Raw genomic sequence first — 26,266 nt, 5'->3', positions numbered from 1 at the left:
GTAGACGGGTTTGACGGTGATCAATCGATGCATTAGTAAATCAGAGGCGGGGAGGGAAACCGAACACAAGGTAGGAAGTGGGATGAAGAACACGGAGAGACGAGACAGTTTTGCACTGAGGAGAGAAACATTCAAACGTGCCAAACTGAGAAAGGCCCTTCCCCTTCACGCAAGTACATAATAAGCATGTATGTCTTTACGTGTGCACGTATGCGTGTGTTTTATTGAGTCTTCCCCAGACCAACAGGATATCAGGGTCTCCTACACGGGAGCATGCGATCTACTGCAAAGGCAGCTTCACACCAGCCGTGGAGACACGTACCCAGCGTGTTTGTGTGTGTGTGTGTGTGTGTGTGTGTTATCTTGCACCTGAAAATGTCAAGAGATGCCACGGTGGTGAATATTTTTAACACGTGAGTGGTAAGGACCAAAAGGTCCGATTCAAAACAGCGCTGTATTTTGTACGTAACTGAGTCAGGCGACGAAGGGAGAAACTTCAAACACGTGTTGGGGTTTTTCAAAAAAGACAAAGGAAAAAAAACGGTTCCTCATATTGAGATTTACTTTGAATAAATTGTTTACATGAAGAACACGTCACGGGTTTATAGCAAAATTATTCCCAGCTCTTCGATTTTCAGGCACACGTCTGCGGTTGCAGAGAGAGAGAGAGAGAGAGAGAGAGAAAGAGAGAGACAGATCGGCATAAATACTAAACAACCGAAGTGAATCAGAGACTGCAATGATTTACTAGCGAATGCTAACGCTTTGATGTCTTGTAATCATTTACAGAAAGTCGGTCGGGTCTGTGACGTGGGTAAATGTTTAACTTTGCGTGGGTTGAATCAGCACAGTTTTCCTGTATGTGATGTGTGTACGCACTTGGTGCTTGGACAAAACATCTGTATGCATTTGCTGATGCCCTTTGCCCTCTGGGATATCCTTTCCAGTAATAACATGACAACAGATCCAGTGTGAATTATAATAAGCGTCAAGGGCACAAAATATCGTTTCAATAGCTTCACTGCTTGAGAAGCCAGCACAATCGAAGCTGTGTCGTTGTACTGTTCACAAAAAAAACAAAACAATCAAATTGGCTTACAGTATGAGATAAAATGGCTTAATATACAGTACATCTGTTTCACATATATTTTGTCTGTGGTTTTTCTAAGTGGCACTTAGCTTTCAGATTCTCCTATCAACGGTAGCATCTCTCACTGTGCTTGCGGAATGATCTTTAACACGCGGTTGAACATGCATGATATTTTAGTGCTGGATCTGTCATGTGCTCTGTAGGTCTTAGGTTAAACATCTGGATTTTAGTGCATCTACTGTATTTCAGAGCATGCAAACCTGCTCTCGGTTTCGAAAGCCTCACGAGTCTCATTTCATACGAGTTAAGAAATATCTTTTGATTTACTTTATGTGCTATTACTGTATTACTGTTGATAGATTTCCCATGATGCCTAGGGAATGGCTTCAAGCATGCCGTTCTGCATGTTCCTCTCAGCATGCCGTAATTCTGTCACGTCGCTCTATTTGATAACTGATTTGTGTCTCTAATGCATGCCTACTGCAAAAACAAACCAAGGGTGAAAAGTGTCGAAGATATGTTGCGAAACATGCTTTAGAAGCACTGCATGAGCCCAGAATAATGGCCTTGATGAAACGAACCATTTTTTTTTTTTTTTTATCCTAATCTTTTTCTGATGGTGTATCCGCTTACCTGTTTCATGCGTGGTGCTGTGGGGAAAGCTTTCTGGGAGTTTTGTAGCATTGGCGCCTTTTCAAGCTCTTAAAGTGACTGCCTTTTTATCCAGGGTCTGTAAGAAAAAGTGTATTTCTTTGAATATGTGCCAACACACACGGTTACCAACATATCAAACTTGTTCCTTTATACCACAACTTTGCGACATTGTGTGCATTCGGTTCCGTTTCGAACTGTACTCTCATATGGACTGATCGAACCACGTGGCGTGGGGCTTAATACAGACTCGCAAAATGGGCTATTACTTTATTTCTACGTTTCATTCATGTTAAGCTACGTATTCAGGAATGCTTTCTCTGATTATACTTTTCGCCGCATTTAGCCTCATTAATAACCATATACAGAATTTTGCATATTTAATAATGTAAAGTAAGGAGCTGTCCATTCGAATTCCATATTTGTAGATTTTTGGTTTTTATTTAATGAATTTAAATGCCGAATGCCAAACTGCTTAATGTATCACTGAATATTTCAGATTCTATGATCCAACAAATGTAGCCAAACAGCTAAATGGTTCTATTTGATATGGCTTAATATGATCTATTTTGACTACAGTGGCCTAACTTACTGATGTTATGAACATTAATGACATATTAACTTTAATAAAAGTGTGCACAGTAAAACCATAGAGTAGATTTTCATGTCGATTAGATATTTTCATATTTGATACGGGTCAAAATTATTGTACGTATTAAATATATTGTAGAGTAAATGAAAAGAGTATTTTATTGATGATTTGTAATATTTGTGCTATTTTTGGGGTTGCAATGTATTTATTGAGATGGTTCTATGTGAATGTAAATTTCATATTGAGATCTTTTATACTTGTGTTTGCACTGTTCGGGAATAAAATAACAATGAGAGATGGCGTTGGGCTTCTGTGTGTTGTTTGCGACGATCCGTGTTTTCGTGGCTGTGGCCTCGGCCTTGAATAAGGAGACGTCAATCTATGGACTGATTGTGAGAGTGAATGACCTGCGAGTTATGACATTGCAACTGGAGAAAAACAACTGGGGCAAACAAGGAAGTCAATTCGATCAATTGAGTCAATTTGGTCATATTTAATAAAAAAAAATGTATTATATATTTTAGAAAACCAGTTTCTTCTCCTGTCCATGCCTTCCTGTCTGGTTGTTTGCATTAGATTTTGTGCTTGTATATTTGTGTGAAATAAACATCAGTGATTCAGAACATTGAGGCTTTAGGAACTGCCATAGATCCGGCCTATTGTCCCACTTCTCTTTTCTGCATATTTCCTCAGTTTTCCAACTGAAAGCGATTTCCCATTTACAGGATGTGCCCGTTCCGAAACATTTTGGGGAAAAGGGGAAAACAAAAGAGTCTTATCTAGCTGGCATGTGTAAGCAGCAAATAGACAGGATGTGGCACATCATACTGCCGGAAACCACTGTATGAGATAAAAACTCATATACACAATCATATCAGGGTGTCAGGATGGATGGACCTTTCAGCATGACACAGAAAGAGAACCACTCTCATTGCCATAGTTAGTGGTTATTGTGGTCTACCACGGTCAAATTATCACTCTTAATTTGCTATAATGTCAACCTCAAATTATCCTTCATAGTAAAAAAACAAGCCTCCCCTACTCAACAACAGTGGAAAAATAAAAGTTGCAACAATCTTGACATGCTATATTTGAATGAACGTGAATGTGATAAAGTTACAGCTGAGAGCAAGATTTCCAGCGAGAAATGACTTTTTGGTCTGTTCTTCACTTAAATCAGAAAACTTGTGTTGGCTGCTCTTATTGTCATGCTTAGACTGAAAAACATGACTGAAAACCCCTCCAAAGCAAATTTTGTTTGCTTTAAACTAAAAATCTGTCATTATCTACCCCCCTCATGTCACTCTGACATTTTGTTTCATAGAATAAAATAGTTCAAAGAGGCAGGGCTGATTATACAAAAAAATGTGTGATGGTCACTGTCTGTCAAGTTTCAAGTCACATTTTCACATTCACAAAGCTGAATTTTCAGAAGCCATTCCTCTTCAGTGTCACATGATCCTTTAGAAATCATTCTGATAGGCTGGTTTAATGCTCAAGAAACATTTCTCGTTATAAATGTTAAAAACAGTTGTGCTGCTACATATTTTTGTGGAAACTGTGATACATTTTTTCAGGCTTATCTGATAAAAAAGGTGAAAACAAAGAAACAAAATAGCATTCATTTGAAACAAAACTTTTGTCATATTTATAAATAATGTTTACAGTCACTTCATTTAATGCATATTTTATTCAATGTATTTACCAGGATTTTAATGTAAGTCCTCAGGTTACGACTGTAATCGTGGTTCCCTGAGAAGGGGAACAAGACACTGCGTCTTGGATTGACGCTATGGGGGAACACCATCAGCGTGACCTGTGTCTAAAGCCAGACGCGCCAAACATGTCAATTTTATTGGCCGACACCAGTCCATGATGTCACTAGCGAAGCGCCCGTGTATATAAGGCATGTCAACAAGACGCAGTGTCTCATTTCCCTTCACAGGGAACCAAGGTTACAGTCGCAACCTGAGATGTTTCCTTTCGAAGTGAACCTCGACACTGCGTCTTGGATTGACACTCTGGGGAACAATACCCTGCCTGCCTCATTATGTGTGAATATGGAAGTCCTGGCCTTTACAACCTTCCTCCCTCCCTTGTGGGCCAGGCATCAGCCTTATGAGGCCCCAAGAGCAGAACTCTAAGGAATAAATAGCTCAGCTATGTCGGCTTCTTTTGCCTTGACACAGACCCAAGGAGAATCCTCCAAAGGGAGAATAGTATCAACTACGACCTTGGATATGATCACTACTTCCAGAAGGAGAGATAAAGATAACAATAACAGTTTGTCAAAAGCTCACATCCACCTTATTCTAACCCCAAGGAGGCCACGGGGGTTCTTATGCTCTACTTAAAAACCTTAATTCACTGGGGGAGAGCAGCTAAACCCTGACTTGAATAAATGGACTTCTTCCAGGACCTGCTATAGTTTTGAACATAGGTCAAACTAGAGAGGCCTATGAAGCACCCATACAGAATGGGAGCATACTGTACATCCCTGCTTCAATACCCAACAGTACGAGGTAAACCAAGTAGAGATAATCTATAGTGCCCAACATAACTCTGTTTTCCCTGCATCGACACTTAAGGGGGCACTTACTAAACAACATTTCTACTTAGACCCTCAAATAAGAGGAGAATATAGCCCAACCTTGGAAAAAGATACTTCAGGGTATCAGAGTGGAGTAGAAGAGATGCCTTCTTTTAGAGACAATCAACCTCCACCCACTGCTCTGTCCTCAGACATATGCCCAGCCTACCACCTATATTTGCCGAAAATGCACCGGTGTATATAAGCAATCAAGCACTGCTCAGCACGCAATATAAAACTGGTGACATGAAGAGCAGTTTCAGAATTCTGTTTTGCCTATCCAAAACATCCAAAACCTTCTCTATTCCTTTGCCAATTCGGCAATGGTTGCTCTCAAACCCTCCCTCAGGAAGGGGCCATAAATGATTATGTAGAGGAGCAAGCTGAACCACAGCATTGCTCTAGATTGAAAAGATAGTGGAACACAACCTTTTCAGTGGTTCACGCTCTCTTAACAATTAGTCCATACTCTGTGCTTATCTTGCGGGTCCATGAAGGCTGACTGCAACCTCAGCATAAGCTGAAGGTGTGTGTGTGTTTGGGGTTAATTACCCCCACTTCAAACGCCATAAAGCGAGATATCTCCTGGAAGCTGCTGAAAGCATCAAGGATTTTTTTCTCCTATCACAGATGCTTCTCCATGGCAACTATAGCATCCATTGAACGCCATATGCACTGGTTGTGTGGTTTGTGGCATGGATGGCTAGATCTGTGGCTTGTGCAGCTGCCTCAGGAGGCAGATTATTAATTACACCTGCCTCAACTCTCTGCATTCAATTCCTCAGAATTGGAGCTCCACTGGAGTGTTTGTCTTACACGTGCATACAAACAAGCATCTTCTGAAGACAAAAGAGCTGATGACCTGTATTACAGGCACCCTCCTACTGTATATATGCACAGGCACTCAGCTAGTGATGTCATGGACTGTCTTCGGACAATATTTGGTGTGTTTGGCACACATGCTTCAGACACCGGTCATGCTGACACCGGTCATCCCCCATAGCGTCAATCCAAGACGCAGTGTTGAGTTTCACTTCGAAAGGGAACTAGAATAACACATTTTATACTTAAATAATTATATTATTAAAAAGTGTTTGTTCTCTTTTTGGTCATGTCTTATCTTACTAAAACGACAGCACCTGTGCCCATTAATTTTCATTCTATTTCTACCAGAAAGACTCGGGAGGCAAAATGACGTTGAAAATAATACATTTATTAACAGCCCAGCAAGCTAGTATTGAGTTATAAAGTTCTTTGGCGTAGGCCCCGTCCGTAGCTCACAATCCAAGGGTAACAGAATCTGCATATCCTGCCTGAAGATGAAGGCAGGGGCGCAGCAAACCTCCTGGGAGGTATGGGAAGGGACCATCCTGGTGGTGGTGGGGAGGATGGAGGTGAAAGTTGGCGATCTTTTATAATACGAGTATTAGATAACGATTGGTTAGATGAGAAGCTAATAAGTGACGTAACAATTGAGTCTTCCTGGCAGAACTTTCGCTAAAGCTTTCATGGAAGAGCAGGCAAATTCTCCATGAGTTTTCGTGAGTGTTGAAAGGAAGAAAGAAAGTCATATGGGTTTGAAACAGCAAGAGGGTGATGAAATTATGACATAATATATATTTTTATAGTGAACAATCCCTGCTGCCACTACGCAGGAGTGAATGCAATGGAATAATCAGCCCTGCCTATTGAACCTATTGTGAGTTAACAAGGAACTTTGCTTCTGGAAAATCTCAAGTCTTTATCCCTTTACCTGCCGTGTAGCTGCAGAAGTGTCAGATCAGGTCTGGGCTTGCTTTTCCAGCGCTTAACCAAACCCATTCCTTTCCTCATCTCTCAAATGATAATCTCTGCCCTCCAGCACATCAGCGCTCACAATGACTTTCGTATGAAGATGCTCTCGCTCACTCCTATTTTTCCTTCCATCAAACACCCTGCCAGAACTTGTCTTTTTCCCCTTTTTAACCGTTGGTCCCCTTTTACTGGAAACTGTAAACGGTTCCTGCTAAATGAAGATGTGTGTGTAGACTGTGTACATGCTGGTGAGTAAGGCGTAGGAGTGTTTATAACCTGCGGGGAGGAAATGACTCATGACTTTTTTATGGCTGACATACCAAGATAAACAGCAGCGCTAACAGGTCATCAACTTGCACACTTCAAACCCAGCTGCTGTTGAGATCACAACTACACAGCTACTTGATTGGATAAGACGGCGTCAGATCCGCGTGGAGCTAATGTTCAATTTCCACTTCAAGTTAGCCAACTGAACAATAATCGTGACAAAACACACAAAGCTTTCAGATGTACAGTACAGTATCTGACAAGGAAGTCCAACGGTGGACCCAAAGCTCCAGAAAACTGCTTTAGCGATGGTTTGTGTGCACTGATGGTGTGTTATAGTTTGATTTTACACAACATATGGGGTGCTCTTAACATCATAAAACAAACAAATAAATCATAAAAACTGTCACAGCCCTGATTGTGTTAATCAGTGTGCAGATGAATGGCTGTTGAATTCTGAACATGTTCTATGCAAAATACATGGGTTCCATATGTTGCTATTTGATATGTTGATAAATGTTTTACCTAACATAAAATTAACCCAGAATGAAAAGAAGCAAGTTTTAAAAATGGGAATCTTGACTTCTGGAATGAATTGTACAATTGATAAGATGAAATATGTGGAATCGATATGCATTTATTGTAGTAAACAATATTTCATTTATTTATGCCCTGTTCAAACTCCAACTTCAACCCTGTTGCAAAAGTTATTGATAATTAAACAAATGTTTTTCTTAATCTTGTGGAAAATGTAAAGCTTGTCAATAAAAAAATAATAAATAAAAAAACATATAATCCCAAACTTGCTGTCTCTTCTGAGAAACAGCTCAATTTAGATTAAGGGGCATTTACACAACACCATTTTCAACTAAAAACTGAATTTTTGGATGTTCATTTACATGACAACAGCGTTTTGGGCTAAATTGTTACCCATTCTTTTTTTAAAATATCCACATTTAAAAAAATACATATTTTAATGGCTTTTTTTTTTTTTTTTTTTTTTTTTACTTTTACTATTTTTGTTTATTGCTATAATGTTGTTTTAAAAAAATCACAAAAATCAAGGTTTTGGACAATTTTGGTAACAGCTGAAAAATAAAACAGCTCATTTAAACGTAACTCATATTAGCTCAGCTCATATATAAGACCAACTTTTTTGAAAGTGAAGCACCACTTTTCACAGACCATTTGTTAAAAAAGGATTTTCATTTTATTTTTATTTTTCAGGTCTGGTACCCAATTTTGTGAAAAGTTCCACACATTCCAGTTTGCCCTCAAAAATACAATGAAGCCTTTCGTCAGTGTCTCCTTAATAAAATGTGCAATCTGCATCATCAATCACACTCTCAAACAATGAACTCAGTTGCAAGGATTAACAAGCTCAAACTTGGCAACATGAAAGAGACCAAAATAGCAGCAAAACAGACTCCACCATTAATTTCAGAATATGATGAGTTTGGCACAGCAGGTCACAATGTAATGGGCTTTTGGCAGATTATCATCTAGTTTACTGCCACCAACAAAAAGTATGACTCACCAGTATAATTTAATTTAAGTATTAACTATAAGATGTTTAGTTGTAAGATTTTGCTGAGGCGGGTGATCAGGAATATGGCACAAGAGGTCATTGTCATCTAAATGGAATGTTTCTTGAGGATTGCTGCAGTAAATATGAGGAAATGGCATTCTTTATACCAAAGTCAGAGCTTGCTAACATGAGGGAGGTATTTTTATGGGTGGGTAAATTGGTGACTCTTTATTGTTATTTAAAAAAAATAGTTTGTTGAAAGGTTACTTTTTAATTTTATTTAAAGGAGAGCGGGGATGGTATAGGCCTAACACTTTTTTGTTTGAGCATTAGTAACTCTTATTAGTAACAAATTAGTAAGTGGTTGTTTGTGGTAGATCTTTCAAACTTTGATTCATGGTAGCCACATTTGTCTACTACAAATACTCACTTGGCCGTGTACTACTGTTACAGTTATGGACTCTTATTTTGATATTATGTTCTGTTTCCTTTAGTTCGTGTTTCCCTGCTCTGTTCCTGATTCGGATTTTATGTGTTCCTTTGTATTATGTATTTATGTATTCCCCAATGTATTCCTTTTTTAAAATTATTCTAGTTTATTGATAAAGCTACAGTTAATGCCAAACACAAAGAGTTCTGTTGTTACAACCTACCCTGGGGTGAGTTCTAACACTTAGCTGGGGATAGATGTAACAATGAGAGGTAATTTGCTGAAATAAGATTTATGCAAGAACTTTATTGAAAAACAAAGAATAATCAGTTTTGAATAATGCGAACAATGTGAATTTTTTTTTAGGACTTTTAGCACAAAAAAACTGTTGGCGTGTGTGTTTTTGTGAGTGTTCCTGTGTGTACAGTATTCCTGTCACATTAGGGTTCAGCAATAGCTATGTTGCAGTTCACCTATTTTTATGTGAATTTTGTGATATCACATAAAGTAAAAAACACTGGATGGAAATGCCAAGGTGCGCATATATTCTAAAAATGTGCACAAAAACACGTTCATGTGCTCATTTGAGGAAGTTCATGTTTTTATCTGATAACATGCGAATAAACATTTTTAACCATAAAGATAACCAAACATAACATTATCTTGATGACTAACAAACAAGTAATAAAAACTCGTTGAGTGTTTTAGCGCAATTTTCTGACCTCATGGGATCACAACACTAAGAGATAGTAAATCTTTTCCTGGATTTGTTTTGTGCGTTCCCGAGATTAGACCTTCCTTAACATAATGCCGAAAACCCGAAGTCAGGTGGTCTGGTTGAGGAGTAGATAGAAGTGCAAGATTGGTGCGCACAGACGCACAGAACAGAAATCATGAGTTAACAAGCGCAATTTTGTCCGGTGGAAAATTGCGCTAAAAACTCATGTGACTTCGCCTTAAAGGAGTAGTTCACTTTAAAATGAAAATTCTGTCATCATATACTCACCCTCATGTTGTTTCAAACCTCTATGAATTTCTTTCTTCTGCTGAACACAAAGGAAGATATTTAGAAGAATGTCAGTAACCAGGCAGTTTTTGGGTCCCATTGACTTCCATAGTATATTTTTTTCCTACTATGGAAGTCAATGGGACCCAAAAACTGTCTGGTTACTGACATTCTTCTAAATATCTTCCTTTGTGTTCAGCAGAAGAAGGAAATTCATACAGGTTTGAAACAATGAGGGTGAGTATATGATGACCTTATGATATATGATGAATTTTCATTTTAAAGTGAACTACTCCTTTAACAGAGGATGTGACCGGATAACTGGACTCATTGGAATCATCATAAGGGGTTGGTTGTAACATTTTTAATGAACTGTTACAACTCTCCTCACCCCAAACATGGGGGTTTGAAGTTAGCATGAATGCAAAGCATCAAATTAAACGAGAAACAGTTGCTTTAGGTTATGTAAGTCAAATAATTGTATCTACAATACAATGATTGCAAGGCAAAAAATAATCTTTTTTTTTTTTTTTTACTTTCTTTCCTAAAAATCTGTATTTTGGTCATAAAATCTACATTGTTGCTCACAGTCAAATGCCCCTTCTCCTGTGAGCTCAGAAATGTGATGGGAGTGTATAATATTGATGACATACACCTCTTTTCTGACAGTGTTGCAACTGACGCCATCTTACAACACTTCCCTCTTCAGTCTATGGTTTTTTTATGCTTTTAAACAAATATAACCGTAGAAAGTGGTTGTTAAACATAGGAAAGATAGAGATTGAAATCATAGGCTTACACTTTTAAACAAATATAACCGTAGAAAGTGGTTGTTAAACATAGGAAAGATAGAGATTGAAATCATAGGCTTACACGGATATCACAGATTTCTGAAAAAAACAACAACGTAATGTTCATATACACATCCCTCACACCTTGCATATTTGGCTAATTCAATCATGCCATGCTACTTACCACAGAGTTCCACAAATTTTCCTCAAAAATCGCTGCAGAAAATGCTAAAAATCTACATATACAGTAACAGTACAGTTCAAAAACTTGGAGTCAGTAAGAATTTTTTAGAGAAAGTAATACTTTCATTCAGCAAGACTTCAAATAAAAGCTGTTCTTTTGAACTTTCTTTTCATCAAAGAATCCTGAAAAAAAGTATCAAGGTTTCCCCCAAAATATTAAGCAGCACAACTGTTTTCAACATTGATAATAAGAAGAAATGTTTCTTGAGCACCAAATCAAATTAGAATGATTTCTCAATCAGGCTGATGCTGAAAATTCAGCTTTGCCGTCACATGAACAAATTACATTTTTAAATATGTTAAAATAGAAAACAGTATTGATGAGCATAAGAGACTTCTTTCATAAACATAAAAAACTCAAAAATTCTTACCAACCCCAAAGTTTTGAATGTAACTGTATATCTGCAGATTATGTTCGTTCTGCGTCATAGAACTTGCATTCCGCAGGAGTGGCACGACTCTGACGTGTCTACATAACTGTATTGTGCTGCAGGTTATTTAAATTCTGTCAGGTTTAATGAGTAATCTGCAACACGTTAAAGAACTCAAAAGTCAAGCATTACAACATCTCTGGTGATTGAAAGTGAAGACACAATCACATGGGTTTGCCCTGCGTGTACTGACATAGTCAAACTCCTGCAAGTGAGAGTGTGTGTGTGTGTGTGTGTCAGTGCATGTATATAAATGAGTGTCAGATATGCCTGGACTTTACCGTTGGCCAAATAAACACCTCTCGTTTGGCCATTCCCATGCTGGCTGGAGAGACGAGCCAGAGGAAGCCACACACAATGGAGGCCTGCGCATGAGAGCGCATACAAGAAAGTTTTCCCAGACACACTTGCACACACACACACACACAAAATCATTTTGACACTTTGACTTCTATGCATTATGCACGCATAACCACAATACACTATATCCAAACCGATAAAGCAGTCAAACAACTGCTGTTCATTTACAGACCACAAACAATTTCCAGAAGTACATAGTGTACGTAACATAAACCACCAAGGAAGAAGGAAATTCTTCAGGTCCAGAGAGGTAAGAGTCATCCTATATGTGTGTGTACATCTCTGGAATAAAGGCTTGCATGAGAATTGATGGAAATGCACGCTGTGACAGGAGTTCTGGCACCGGGAGCAGCAGCTTCTTTAAACAACAAACATATGTGGTCACACCCTCAATCATCTATGATATTTCTGATCCAAAGTCATGTATTCATAACCAGCAAACATTTCATTAAGCTCTCAGTGGACAATGTGGGTAAAAGGTGGTGAAAATGACAGTGTGTGTGTGTGTGTGTGTGTGTGTGGACACATGAGCTTGTGTCATCTCTTTCATCGGTAACACTTTACAATACTGGTGCATTCATGCTTAACTAATGCACAGATAATCACATGTTAATGTATGACTCATGAAGAACTAAACTTCATGATTACTGCATCAACAACTAATAAAGAGTCTATATGATTATTAATTAAGTAATATAATTAATTGTAATTAATTAAATGTGTCATAGTATAAATTTTTATAAAGTATAAAATTAATGTGTTTAAACTAGCAACTACAACTGACTTCTAGCCACAGCCTTAAGGCCCTTTCACACTGAATGTTAAACCAGTTCACAAACCATTTTAACATTATTTCTTTCATACATGGAACAGAAGGTCTTGGTGAGAATTAGCAGAGGTTTAGATGCTGATGCTTTATTGAAAATACTAACGTTTGTATTTACCATTATGGTGTTTAGAGTTTGCTTTAGTTGGGCTTTTGGCCCTTGATTTTATAGTTTTTCTCTGGCTGCTGTAACTGAGTTTATAAAGCACATTTGTTATGGCAAGAAGAAGCCAAGAAGAAATGGATTGGGTGTTTTTGGCTTTGTTGTGATGATGCCATTATCATCATGGACTCATAACTTACACTGATCTCATCCCGTGTCTAATCTTTGGTTATATGTCATCCAGCATTGTTTCAAAAATCAGTTATTTAGAAGGATAATAAAAACATAGTGCATAAAATATTTTGAACTCCTGCATCACTTAGATACACACAGACATCAACAATCAACATATGATCCACAACAATAATGATAAAAAGTTTAATTTTGCAATGCATGCTGGGTGCCAGCAGTACAAAACTCCCAGCATGCACTGCAACATGAATAAATTACGCAATCCATGGGTTGTAGCCTGTTTTGTAATGTTCAGTGTTTTTTATAAATAAATAATATCTTGTTGAGATTCATATGCTGACCAATTGCTGTTGTGTGTGGGGTAAAAGGCCCCCTTTGCCACATACATTTATAAGATTTTTAAACAAAATAAACCACTTTCATGATTTATTTTCACACAAAATCTGTTGCTCCATAAATGTTCAATACAAACATTTTTTTTTTTTTTTTTTTTTTTTTGCAATCATATGGGAAAAGTGAAAAGCACATTAATAATCTGCATAATTATAAACGATAATTAGCATAATCTGTTGTCATTTTTACCATAAAATCAAGAAAAAAACAGCAATGTACTGTAAAACCGAACAGCCAAATTTAGAAAATGAAACAAGTTAATTTCACTCAAATATTAAAGTTCTTTGCACTTAGTAATACAAATGTTATGTGACCACAATAAAATGCTGAAATAAAGTAAATGCTGAAATAAAGTGTTATTTTGTGTGTTTTTGCACAAGATGATATAGGGGAGATCTGTTAGTGTTTATTGTTCTGTTGGGATGTAAAGGGTTTCAGTTGTCTTGAGTTTTGTGGGTCACCATTGTGCTAAAGAGCCTGTGCTTCAGTCCAGGACAAGACCAAGAAACATTGATAATATGCTACATGTTGCTTTATTTCAAAGTCAGTAACTGTGTAGTTGCTGATGCAGAGAAAATCTCTTTCTAGTTAATTCCAGTTCCACATGTATGTGCGCTGTTAGCTAGTTATCTGCGACAGATTTGAGTTAACTTGATGTTTTAAGACTTTCTTTAATTCTAAGAAATATTATTTTTAAATAAGTTCACAGTAATAACATTACTAGCACATTATTAGTTTATAAACTTAAATGCCAGTTGGCCAATTTAAGGCAGTCAGTTTTATGCAAATGAAATGAGTTAACTCGAGTTTTAATGTAGTGCATGGTATCTTTACAGTAACATACTGTAAAGTTTATTACAGTAAAGAACTGTACAATTAACAGAAAATTACGGGAAACAGTTTTGCCAGTATTTTACCATTAATTTACAGGACAACTTTTACTGGAAATTGAAGGACATGGCTTTGACCAATTATGTTAACTAATGCATTAATTTACAATATTAATACTATATGTTATTAGGGATTAATAGATAATGACACATTTAATTCATATTCATATATTACCTAATCTATTAAAGGAGTAGTTCACTTTAAAATGAAAATTAGCCCATGATTTACTCACCCTCAAGCCATCCTAGGTGTATATGACTTTCTGGTTACACTTTATTTCGATAGTCCACTTTAGACATTTTACTAACTATAAGTAACTTTTCAACTGCATGTCAACTAACTCTCATTAGAGTATTAGTAGACTGTAGTAGACTGTCAGTAGACTGGTAGGTTATGGTAAGGTCTTAGGGTGCGGGTCAGTAGAATAAGGTGACTTGTAGTTGCTAAGTTACTTATAGTCGGTAGAATAATGGTCGGTTGGGGGACCAACAAAATAAAGTGTTAGCAAATATTAAGCAGACAGTCTACTAATACTCTAATGACAGTTAGTTGACATGATGTTGCAAAGTTATTATAGTTAGTAGAATGTCTAAAGTGGACTATCGAAATAAAGTGTTACCCTTTCTTCTTTCAGACGAATACAATCGGAGTTACATTAATAAACACCCTGATACTTCCAAGCTTTATAATGGCAGTGGATTGCAGCCATCAGTTTGAAGCTCAAAAAAGAGCATCCATATAGGAACTCCACACGGCTCCGGGGGGTTAATAAAGGCCTTCTGAAGCAAAGCGATGAGTTTGTGTAAGACAAATATTCATATTTAAAACTTTATAAAGTAAAATAACTAGCTTCCGGCCAAACGAACATACAGATTCGACTTAAGTCTAAGTGCAACTTATGCGAGTAATGCGACATACTGCTGATATTTACGATATTACGCAGATATTTACCATTTGGCCGGAAGCTAGAATTTTACATTGTAGCGTGTTAAATATGAATATTTTTCTTACACAAACTCATCGATTTGCTTCAGAAGGCCTTTATTAACCCCCCGGTGTCACAGAGTCAGCCACACTGTCACAGCCCCAATCATCACTCAATCACCAGGACCTGCCCACTCGTTCACAATCACCAGAGTACTGACTCTGCACCTGCACTCCCTGATCAACACACCCTGTATATGCTCCGTTCTCCTTTCACTCCTTGTCTAGTCTTGTTGCAGTATACACTGCTGTATGTCAGACTCCTTACCAATCTACTCACCTGAGATCGTCTCGTCCTGTATTCCGTCTCCTGTCCGTCATCCTGATCCATATCACCAGTCTTTGTGTTCACTCGTCACCTGCACAGAGAATACGCTTCAGTCATTGCCAGCTAAGTCACCATTCTACAAGTCACCATCCTCTCACCATCATTTGGTTCCCGTTGTTCCACCACCACTCTGCTTTTAATAAACACTGTGTGAACCTAAACCTGTCTGTCTCCTCCTGTGTTTGTGACACCCGGAGCCATGTGGAGTTCTTTTATAATGGATGGATGCACTTTTTTTGAGCTTCAATCTGGTGGTTGCAATCCACTGCCATTATTAAGCTTGGAAGCGCCTGGGTGTTTATTAATATAACTCTGATTGTATTCGTCTGAAAGAATAAAGTCATATACAGCTATGGCTTGAGGGTGAGTAAATCATGGGCTAATTCTCATTTTAAAGTGAACTACTCTTTTAATATTTAATATTGCTGAAGCAGTAATCATTAAGTAATGGTTTAGTTCTTCATGAGTCATACATTAACACATGATTATCTGTGCATTAGTTAAGCATGAATTAAAGCATATTAGTGCACCCATATTGTAAAGTGTCACCCTTTCATCTCAAATTTCAGTTCAAATGGTACATTGGGAAGCTAAGAGGTCTCTAACTAAACTGAGTGATCTCTTCGTGTGTGTGTGTTGCACAGACATCTGAAAGGATTTAAGATGCACTAATCACTAGATTATCATCCTTAGCCCTGACTGACCTAAAGAACATTCCACAATCATGCTTTCCAGGAGGAGGAATGGGAAAAAAAGGGAAATCTGTCCTCATATTACCTTACTTAATCTCTCTGAATGAGCATGGCGTATTGATGGCGGTGCTGTTTATTAAGAATATGAAACAATTTTTAATTCTCAATTATCCTGACCATTGCAACTAAAGAGACAAACACAACAGACTCATTGGATATATCATGTGCTCATAAAGTACCAATATACTATTCACTGATTTTTCCAGCTAAAAAGAACACTAGTGGCAGTAAAGCACCAATTACTTTTATTCTGTATCACACAAATCTAATTGGGCAGATTATCAATTAACCCTTAAATGCATGAATGTTTCACCAATCATTATTACATATTCGGTATTAATACTTTGTGTCAAATGAAGGAGACGTTAAAATTCTGGACACTAAAGTAAAGTAGGCAAAACTAACAAAGTTCGGGAGGAACACATTCAAATAATCTATCCAATCAGCACGAGAGTAGGCTCACCTACGTTTCTCGACAGTTTTCTGCATCCCTCCGCCACCCCGACTCCTCTCTCGGCTGGTTTCTATTAACTCTGGGTTTGGGCTAAATTCCGAGCTCGGAGCCCTCTCCTCGGACAGCACTCCAAATACGCATAGGCTACTCTTTTACTTTATCCGATTATTTGTAAGTGTGAACTCGTGATTGACAGCTTGGAAACCATAGCAATGTTTTAGCGCCTTGTGTGTGTTTAGGGTCCGTTATTGTCACCAAAGTAATATTACAGCGACTAGGTTATCACTCCCTATTTTACTGAAATGTGTGTGTAGCCTACACAACGCGATTTAGCGCTAAAAGGTGAACTGACAACCGAATTTAGCTGCAGTGTGTATGTGGCCATATAAGAAGGGTTAGGGGAGAGTGGGGTAAGATGAGCCAGTTTTTACTTATGTGGATCTCCAGGCAAGGGAAATTGAGACATTAGACTGTTAATTTGGGATGTTGCCTATCAACTGAAAATATAAGAATGCACCTATGACAAAGAGCCTTGAAAATATGACCTCAGAAAAAAAAGTGTTCATGTGACTCAACTTACCCCAGGCTAGGGGTAAGTTGATCCCAGTCAGTGGGTAAATTGAGCCATCTGGGGGTAAATTGACCATCCTATTTTTCATGTTTTAATGCAAGCGTAATAATAATAAAATAAAAAACTTGCCTCTGTAAAAAATAGCTGTTACATTTGGTCGCAAAATTCACAATGATAAAGTCACCAACTGACAGATCTGAGATGTCTGGTTCACTACTCTCATCCTGGGAGCTCTCACACTCAGAAGTGTCATCAAGTGGGATGGGAACATCACTCTCCTCAGAGCTGCTGTACACTGGGGTTTTCCTCTGGGTTTGTTTCATCTTGGACTTTACCTTGTTCTTTGATGTTAGTTACTTGTTTCCCTTTCAGTTTGTTTTTTCTCTTTTCATGTTCCATTTCTATTGGCTGCTTTTCAGGTGTATCAGTCAGGATACTTGTCTTCACCTGCTTTCTCTTTGTCTGTGCCCTAGGCTGCTGACTTTTGGGTAAGGGTAGAATTTCAGTGGGAGACACATATCCAGGGGAGGTGAGGAGTGAATCTGTCCTACATGTTGAAGAACATGCCTGTGAAGGCAATTCAGCAGAGGTGGAGGTTGAAGCCATGGGTGGATCTTCTTCAGAAGTAGACAGCACATCAGGGTTTGGCCTGTCTGACACCATGGATGGTTCAAACTCTGCATCAGAGAAAATACCTCTGTTGTAAGGAAAAATCCCTGTGGACCTGAATCCAGAAGAGATATTCCGTGGTGTCATTGCCGACATGAAAGCCTCGTTCACACATACAGGGATGTGGTATATGCTGCCTGGGTTAGATCTAATCCAACCATCAAGACCTCTGTTGTAATAGGTCTTGAATGGACCATAGACACTCTTGTCCAGAGGCTGGAATTGGGATGGAAATTGTGAGCATAACAGTCCCCTTACTCTTTGCTAAATCCAGTGCCCTCAGTGAAATATGGTCCTCGTGGTTATCAAGGAGTAGCAGCATTGGATGGTCAGAGGAGCACTTGGTATGCTGAACCAGATGTTCAAGGAACTCAGCAAAGGTGTCTTCATTGATCCAGACAGATCTGGTGGAGGAACCAATTGATCCTGGAGGTGCTCCTGTAATGAAATGGTCTTTGTATCTAACCCTTGGGAAGATGAACATGGGAGGCACTGCATTCCCAGTAGCATTGACTGCACAGACTACAGTCACAAGCTCTCCTCTTTCGGCATATGTGATGGCCCCCACTTGTTTCTTTCCCTTTTCCGCCACAACTTGTTTTAGTGTCTGCACTGTTGTGACACCTGTTTCATCAACATTATAAATCACTAGTGCAAAGTGCCTATGCAAAATCAGTTTTTGTGTGTGTTTTTAGTAATTGTTGGTTCGGTGTGTTTGACTGTGTTTTTAGTTATTGTTGGTTCGGTGTGTTTGAGTGCTCATTGTTACAATTACACAGCAAAAGTTCAGTGACATTTTTATTTGTGCATGGTAGAAAGCAAATACTGATACTGACATAATGACATACAATAAATATGGAAAATTGAACTACACGATTGAGGGAGCAGGCTACACAGTGAACTCCGAGAAAACGCTACGCTTGAGCAAACAGTTTGTGAATAGGCTACTACAAATGATGGCCGTGAAAGAGACTGTGAACGCATTGAATAGGATATGTTTAGTTGATGAATAGCATAGGCTACTATTACACAGTAGCGTTCAGGATATTCAGAAATAAACAGTGTAGCTGACTTACAGATTCAGTTAACATCCACAAATGAATAAGCGCGACGATTCAGGGAGCAGGCTACAACGCTACGCTTGAGCAAACAGTTTGTTAATAGGCTACTACAAATGATGGCCATGAATAAAATATAATATTCAGAAGTAAACAGTGTAGCTGACTTAATGTTTAGTTGACAGAGTGTTTATGTCAGAATGTTTATTTTTAAACCACAACCGTCTAATGTCAGAATGTTTATTTTTAAACCACAACCTTCTAAGTGCTTCTTTTACCGATATATTTAACTATATATTTTGCATTTCTAATCCAAACAACATCAATGGCAATGCACTTACTCGTGCCTGTAGCAAGACACCTGTCAAGTTTGAAATCCATCGGACTAACGGTTCGAGAGATATGCGAATAACAGACACACAGACAGACAGACAGACGTTTCTGTAATTTATAGGTACATGTTTGGAGTGAATTTAAACCTATAAAACAAAGACAAGAGCCATAATGAAAAAAATCTTGCCTTGATAGCTTTTATGCAATGTGTAATGTATGGTTAACAGTTGTGTAATACTATATTTAATACAATGTTATGCTTAAAACTTAACTCCAGTGCCTTAAGTTACCACAGGTTCAATTTACCCCACATCATCTGGCTCACTTTGCCCCCTAGTCACCATTTTGGTAAAAACAGCCTAGCTTAGCAATTCAGGCTAACCTTTAGCTTAATGATTCACATGGTTTTATATGTTGACAAATCACCAACATGTACCATACACAACTTTAGACCTAGATACATTTGATTTGGCACAAGAGCTAGTATAGCTACCTGCAATGCAGAAAATTAACTTTAACAAGCAAAAAAGTGTTTTTGTGAAAAGAAACAACAACAACAACTTACCTCTTGTCCCATGTGCTTCTCCTCTTCACAGCAAAATAGAAATGGAGTCCTTCAGAATGTATGGTCACATGACACCAAATGTGCATAGTTGCCTAGAAACAAGGGTTGGGTCAACTTACCCACTGGCTCATCTTACCCCACTCTCCCCTACGCCTTATTTTAAAGTGTCCTTGTAACAGTGTAATTATACATTATACTGGGACGGATTATGGCGATGATGTGCCCTGGGCACGGATGTCTCAAGGGCCCCCTTCACCACATTTTGCAACATTTTTTTAATTTTTGCTAAATCGTACATATTTTACAAGTTGCCCAATTCGTATGAATTCATTCTGGGCACAGTATGCAATACCTGCTCTAGCTTCCTCTCTCATCTCAATCTCCTTCTCTCTTTCTTCTTTCAGTTTCTTTATCTTGTATATCTTCCCTTCCCAAAGCTGAGCTTTGATTGATACAATCTTTGCAAACTGATTATTTCTGTCGGTCGCTTAAAACTTCTATCTTAAAACAGCTGTTTTGCCTCTTATCTCGCACTGTATGCCCGCGCTGGAATTCGCGCTCGGCTCGCGCTTCTGTGAACATAAAGCCCGCCAACTGTGATTTAATTGGTCATCTGGTCACTCAGTGTTTGAGTGCTGAAGCAGCTCAGATGTTGCGTTATCGTCGCGACTCGCGAACGTGATGTGTGAATCATTGCCACCCGTATGGCAAGCCCTATTAACATTTAAAAGCTAAGTTTGACTATCAGGAATTAACATTGTATATATCAACAACGTCTTTCTGACTAGTCGTAATTACATTTTGGATAGTTGGAATTGTTATTCAAGATATCTGTAACGTAATTGTGACTAGTCGAAACGACATATAGAGATATCTGTAATTCAGTTTTGACTAGGCAGAATGAAAGTTAAAGATATCTCAAACGTCATTATGACTAATGCAAATTATTGTACATGAGGTTGCTCTATTTTAGATATCCATAAATAAGTAATTTCCCCTCCCCGCCATAATCAAAGAAGAAGTGGGTTCTCAAAGATATTGGCAACATGCAATGTTTGTAGCAATGCTATGTTTATGATCATGCTTAAAATTACTGTAGGTTATTGTTGACGTAATATTTATGCGTGAGAGAGATTCACACTAATTCACTTTAAAAAAGATGCTGACATGCATGCTTTTCTTGCCATGGAAGTGCAATAACATTAACTTCCTTAGATGAGAAAAAAAAGTTGTTAGTTCAGATTAGTTCTTTTTTTTTTTCACAGTAAAAAGCCATGATAGCCTGTAGGTATTGATTTCAGTTTGAAACAGTAGCTAACAGCATTAAAAAGACGATTAAAAACTCCTTCGCCCTCTGGCTGCTCAGACATGGTGCTAATCAGTGCTAATTACAAGTTAACAGTAAACAGGTTCTATGTGATTCGATGATTTGAACAACAACATGCTCTACTCCCGCCTAAAGTGGGATGCGGGCCTAATTTGCATACAGATATCTGCAACATCATTTCACCTAGTCAAAACTCTAATTCAAGATATCTGTAATTACATTTTGACTAGGCAGAATGAAAGTTACAGATATCTCAAATTTCAGACATCTCTAAAATTCATTTCAAGATATCTATAACTTGATAATAGATATCTATAATTAAATTATGACTATCCATAACTCCAGTTTGAGATATCTACAACGCCATTTTGACTAGTCATAATTCCAGTTACAGATATCTACAACGCCTAGTCAAAACTTAATTTAAGATATCTGAAAAGGAACATGTAGATATCTTGAATTGAGGTGAATTAAATATATCTTGAACTGGAGTTATGACTAGTCAGAATCAAATTGTAGATATCTCAAACTGGAATTACAGATATCTACAATTCAGTTGCAGATATCCGTAATTCACAGTGGATATGTGCAACTGAATTGTAGATATCTGTAATGATAAACCCCATACAAATTAATGCCAAAAGTGACGTCATTTGTCCTTGGAAGAATGTCTTTGTGGATATCTGAAATGACAATTATGGAAAGGAAGAATGTAGTTGCGGATATCTGAAATGTTCTTTTTGACTAGGCAAATCTGAATTACAGATATCTGCAACACATATCCAGTCTAGCTGTTAAATGTTAAAATGGCTTGCCATAATGGCCATACCCACCATTGAGGTCCCAGAGGTCCGGACCTCTGTAATTTTTCTGTGTAGGCTATAATGAAGGTTATGAAATAATTGCCTAATATTAACACTAATGTGGGGACCTCAATGGTGGGGACGGCCCTGAGTGACAAGCGGAGAGAGAATGCACAGAATATTCTGTACTTTCACACCACAAATTGGTTAATCAGCATCTAAAAAAGCTTATGACCTCTCCAAATCATATCACAAGAGAAAATTCCATGAATAATTTACATTTCTACATTTAGCAGACATGCGTTTAGCAGTTCATGTGTAACTGTCATTCACCACAGGCATTTAGCTTAGTGATCCACTTGGTTGTGGTTTTCCACTCATTTTTGTTTTGTTTTTCGAGTAATCGTCTTCTACACGTGACTTTATATTACGCAATGATTTTCACTCGCCTCTAGATGTCCCTCTCAACAGCGCAACAATAGAGGGTTTTCACGACACGTCATCAATCCAGAAGTCGGCCATTTTGGAGGCACTGAACATAAACATTGCCATTGAACTGAACGGACTCGCAAATTTGGCTGATTATTGCTTCTGAAAAATGGTCGAGTTTTGGTCTGTACTCATCGGTCGCACCGAGAAAAAACATTTCTAGTTCTATAGACTGCCGAAAGTTAAAGAGAAGAGTGCAAAAAACTGATGAAAGAAGGCGTTTGTGGTTAAGAGAGGCACAGCATCAGCCACATGTGTAAATGAAGCGTTAACTATGGCTAAAATGTTGACGTAAAATAGTTAACTATGGGTACATTCACACTGTCAGTCCAAATCCGATTATCTTTGTATCCGATTGGAATATGATCTAAAATGATGTCCAAACTGTATTGCAACTGTTCAGATCCGATTTGTGTGTCCACACAGCTCTTTGACAATACGGCAATGATGTTGCGTTGATGGTTTAGATGATTTATATTACATTTGCAATATAAATGTTTTCTTATTTAAATTTTACAATATGGAAATGTGTAGCCGCCACGCTGGACTACTGCGTCTTGAGCCTGCCGCAGAACTGTAGGAGGCTGGTATGCACAACTCTTTTTCCGCGCCGGTTTCAAAATACTTTTCAAAAATAATAATTTTCTGCTCGTCCGGCACTTTGCAACAACACAGCCTTGTTTCGGCTGCAACTTTCAGCATGTTCCCTATAACAACGTCTGATGTTTACATTTTACGTGGCGTGAGAAAGTCACATAAACCACGCGAAAGAGCGTTCAGATTGGTGGATTTCCTGATATGTGATTTTAATATGATTTTAAACCACATATGGATGTAGCTTGAAACGGATTTCATGTGCTTTTTTTTTTTTTGGACTGACAATCTGAACGTAGCCAATGTCGGGATACGAAATAGAAGTAAGGACTAGAGAAGCTAGCTCGTTCAGATCTTTACCACATATTACCTTAAGTTTGTCAAAATTTGGAGCTCTTTCCTGCTTACCAAGTCCTTCTCTATATGATTTTGCAGCTTCCATGTGTTTTTCCCGTGGTTTAGACATCAGAAATTAGTGTAACAATGTGTTCAGTAGTACATAAACAGTGCAATCCATGCCGTTGTTTACATCCGAGTACCTCCAATATGACCGCGCATCCGGGTAACTGACCAAATCGTGACATAGGTGAAAACCCTCTATACATATACTTACTAAAGGGTTAGGGATTGGTTTAGGGTTAGTTGCATGTAGCCTAATTATGCATAATTTACTGTAATTACTATACTAAGTACCTACGTGTGTAACAAATGTAAAATAAAGTGTTACCAGAAGAACAATATGCCATAGCGGGACTGCAGGAAGGTTGAGTAAATATTTTTTACATTTCATTTAGGCAGAAACAATAATCTCATTAAAGCAGTTATTACAATTTGTGATCATATTGATTACAATAGAAAATTTGGCAAAGGTGCATGTTGATTCATTAGTGTCCGAATAAGTTTTTCATGCTCAAAGTCTAGTGTCAGCAATTTAAATGTGGATGCTAGTCCATTTTTGTTTATGCGAGTGATCCACACTTCTGTTATTTAATCAGAAAGTCTTGTGTGTCAGTTTGTAAGTTTTCCTCTTCTTTGACTGCTTTTTTTTTGGAGTCAAACGTAAGAGGTTTTGCAATGCACATGACCTTTTATGTCGTGCTGTTTATGTTGGTTCTGCTGATGTCATTGTGGGTGTGCATGTTGTTTCTGCTTCTTTCAAACTGGGTCTGGCCCTGACCCTAAATCACACTGTTTTGAAGACTCTTTTTCTGTTTTTTTTTTAGTTTTTTCAGTCTCTTTGATGTTAAAGTTGAGAATGTGTCAATGATATCAGACTCCCAAGATCCCCGAGACAAGATGTCGAAATGGCTCTCCTTAACATCGGATTTACTTCATTAATCTTGTAAGGGGAAAACATATTCAAGGGTCTGAGGATGTTCAGTCAGCACTCACTCCCACAAGGCTTAACACTTCCACATTCCTTTATTCAGGAAAAACATGGTCATTTGGTTAGGTTGTTAATAAAGCCCCCACTCCATGCAGATGGTTATTTAAGGACATGGGCCTGATGTTTTTATCGTTTTATTCCCTCAAATGGGCTAGCATTTTTTAAAGCTAAATGTCCAACTGGTTTGTTTTTGTCTAATTTGGGCTTAAAACACAAACACAGAAGCCCCTCTGTGAATGGAAACATAGATGCACATTGCTTCTGCTGGACAATAAAACAACCACCTGTCACACTACAGCAGAAACGTCACTTGCTATTTAGTGACATGCACAACTGCACGCTTGTTTAAGTCACATGCAATGTAACCATAACCCAAGCTCTTTTTCTTAGCAATTTAAAAACAAAAATCAAATATAGGGAGTTTGACTGTGTGGGTTAGCAAAGATTCTAAATACTATATTAGGTTGTTACCAGCTGAGAAAGAGAGAAAAAGAACTAATACTTCTATGATAAATCTCAAATCGTGGCATTGTAAAACACCAGTGTGCTAAAAATGAGACTAGCAACGAATTGTTAACTAAAAAAAAAAGGGATGTAAATAATTCTTATATGGAAGTTCTAAGAGCTCTTGCATTGAAATTGGATCAACAATTGTTCTTTTTTTGAGATATTGACTGTATTTTTTGTTAACAAAAGAAATTTCTCAAGAGATCTGGAGGTATCAAAATCATTTGTAAGTGCAACACACACACACACATACATTGAAATATTGCATTCATGAGCAAATGTGTTTTTACTTTTATCTTGGACTTTCTTAAGCAAAATAGCTCTATGGCCATCAGTGACATATATGATAAACTTTATCATTTTAGATGATGCTGACCACCAACATGAGAAAGGAAGGAAACAGAAATTAGGAGTTTTGATACATGATCGAGGGTGATAATGTAATTTGGATTTAAAAAAAAAATCGTATTATGTTTGATACTAGCTGCTTATTCAGCATTGTGTTAAATACTTAATGACTGTATATTGAGAAAATAGTCCTACATCTCCTACATAAGCTAGTCTAAAAACATTTAGACTTTCAGATTATTAATCCTAAATTGCAATGTATTCTTGGCATTCATGCCTGATGTTTTTGATAGAGGAGCGGAGTACTGTTACTGGTATGACGCCCGTGCCGCTTTATTTACGTCAGCAGATAGATACACGAGCTTCCACACAGACAACTCTGTCACGTGACACTCAGAGAAAATCTCCACGCGCTGAAGAAAAAAAAAATGATGCAACAACGTAAGACAATTGCGGGGATCATGTCTCATAAAACTCCCCTCAGAGACATTGGAGAGCTCAGCGGTTGACACATTATTAAAGCGCCCTTCTCCAGCTGAGTGTCACATCCTGTGGCCCATTCATAAACTCCGCGGCAAGGCCACGACAAAAGGCCTCGCGACGCGCGTCGAGGAGAGGGGGAGACGTGTAGATGACCATGTCGTTTACCCGAGCGGCTATTATTATACTAGGAAAGGGCCTGGGCAATGACAATAGCGGCAGTCAAGCTTTCCAAAACGGGATCCCGTCCTGACCTGAGTGAGGTCACGTATCACAGTGCGAGTGCACGCGGTGCCACTGATGGAGGAGCGCTCGCGCGCGCTCTCACCTCATTATGGGCGCCAAATAAACGCGTCAAATGAATGCCAGACCAAAGGACTGGGACGCGACAATTTGGCATCCTAAATTGGTTGTATAAGAGTTTTCAAGGGGGAACTTA

The 26,266-nt window shown here is 38.2% G+C and overlaps 1 long non-coding RNA gene across 1 annotated transcript; it reads right to left on the bottom strand.

Moving 5' to 3' along the window:
• Positions 1-5: 5 nt before the first annotated feature.
• On the bottom strand, positions 6-20,017 carry LOC311069113. The gene is made up of 3 exons (XR_014603478.1): positions 19,893-20,017; positions 15,443-15,521; positions 6-1,820 (listed from the first exon to the last, which is right to left on the bottom strand). It is a non-coding gene; the product is annotated as an uncharacterized lncRNA (long non-coding RNA).
• Positions 20,018-26,266: the final 6,249 nt, after the last annotated feature.

This window comes from Abramis brama (assembly GCF_963993115.1).
Source record: "Abramis brama genome assembly, chromosome: 18".
Classification (NCBI taxonomy): domain Eukaryota; kingdom Metazoa; phylum Chordata; class Actinopteri; order Cypriniformes; family Leuciscidae; genus Abramis; species Abramis brama.
This window is presented reverse-complemented; position numbering and strand designations above follow the sequence as displayed.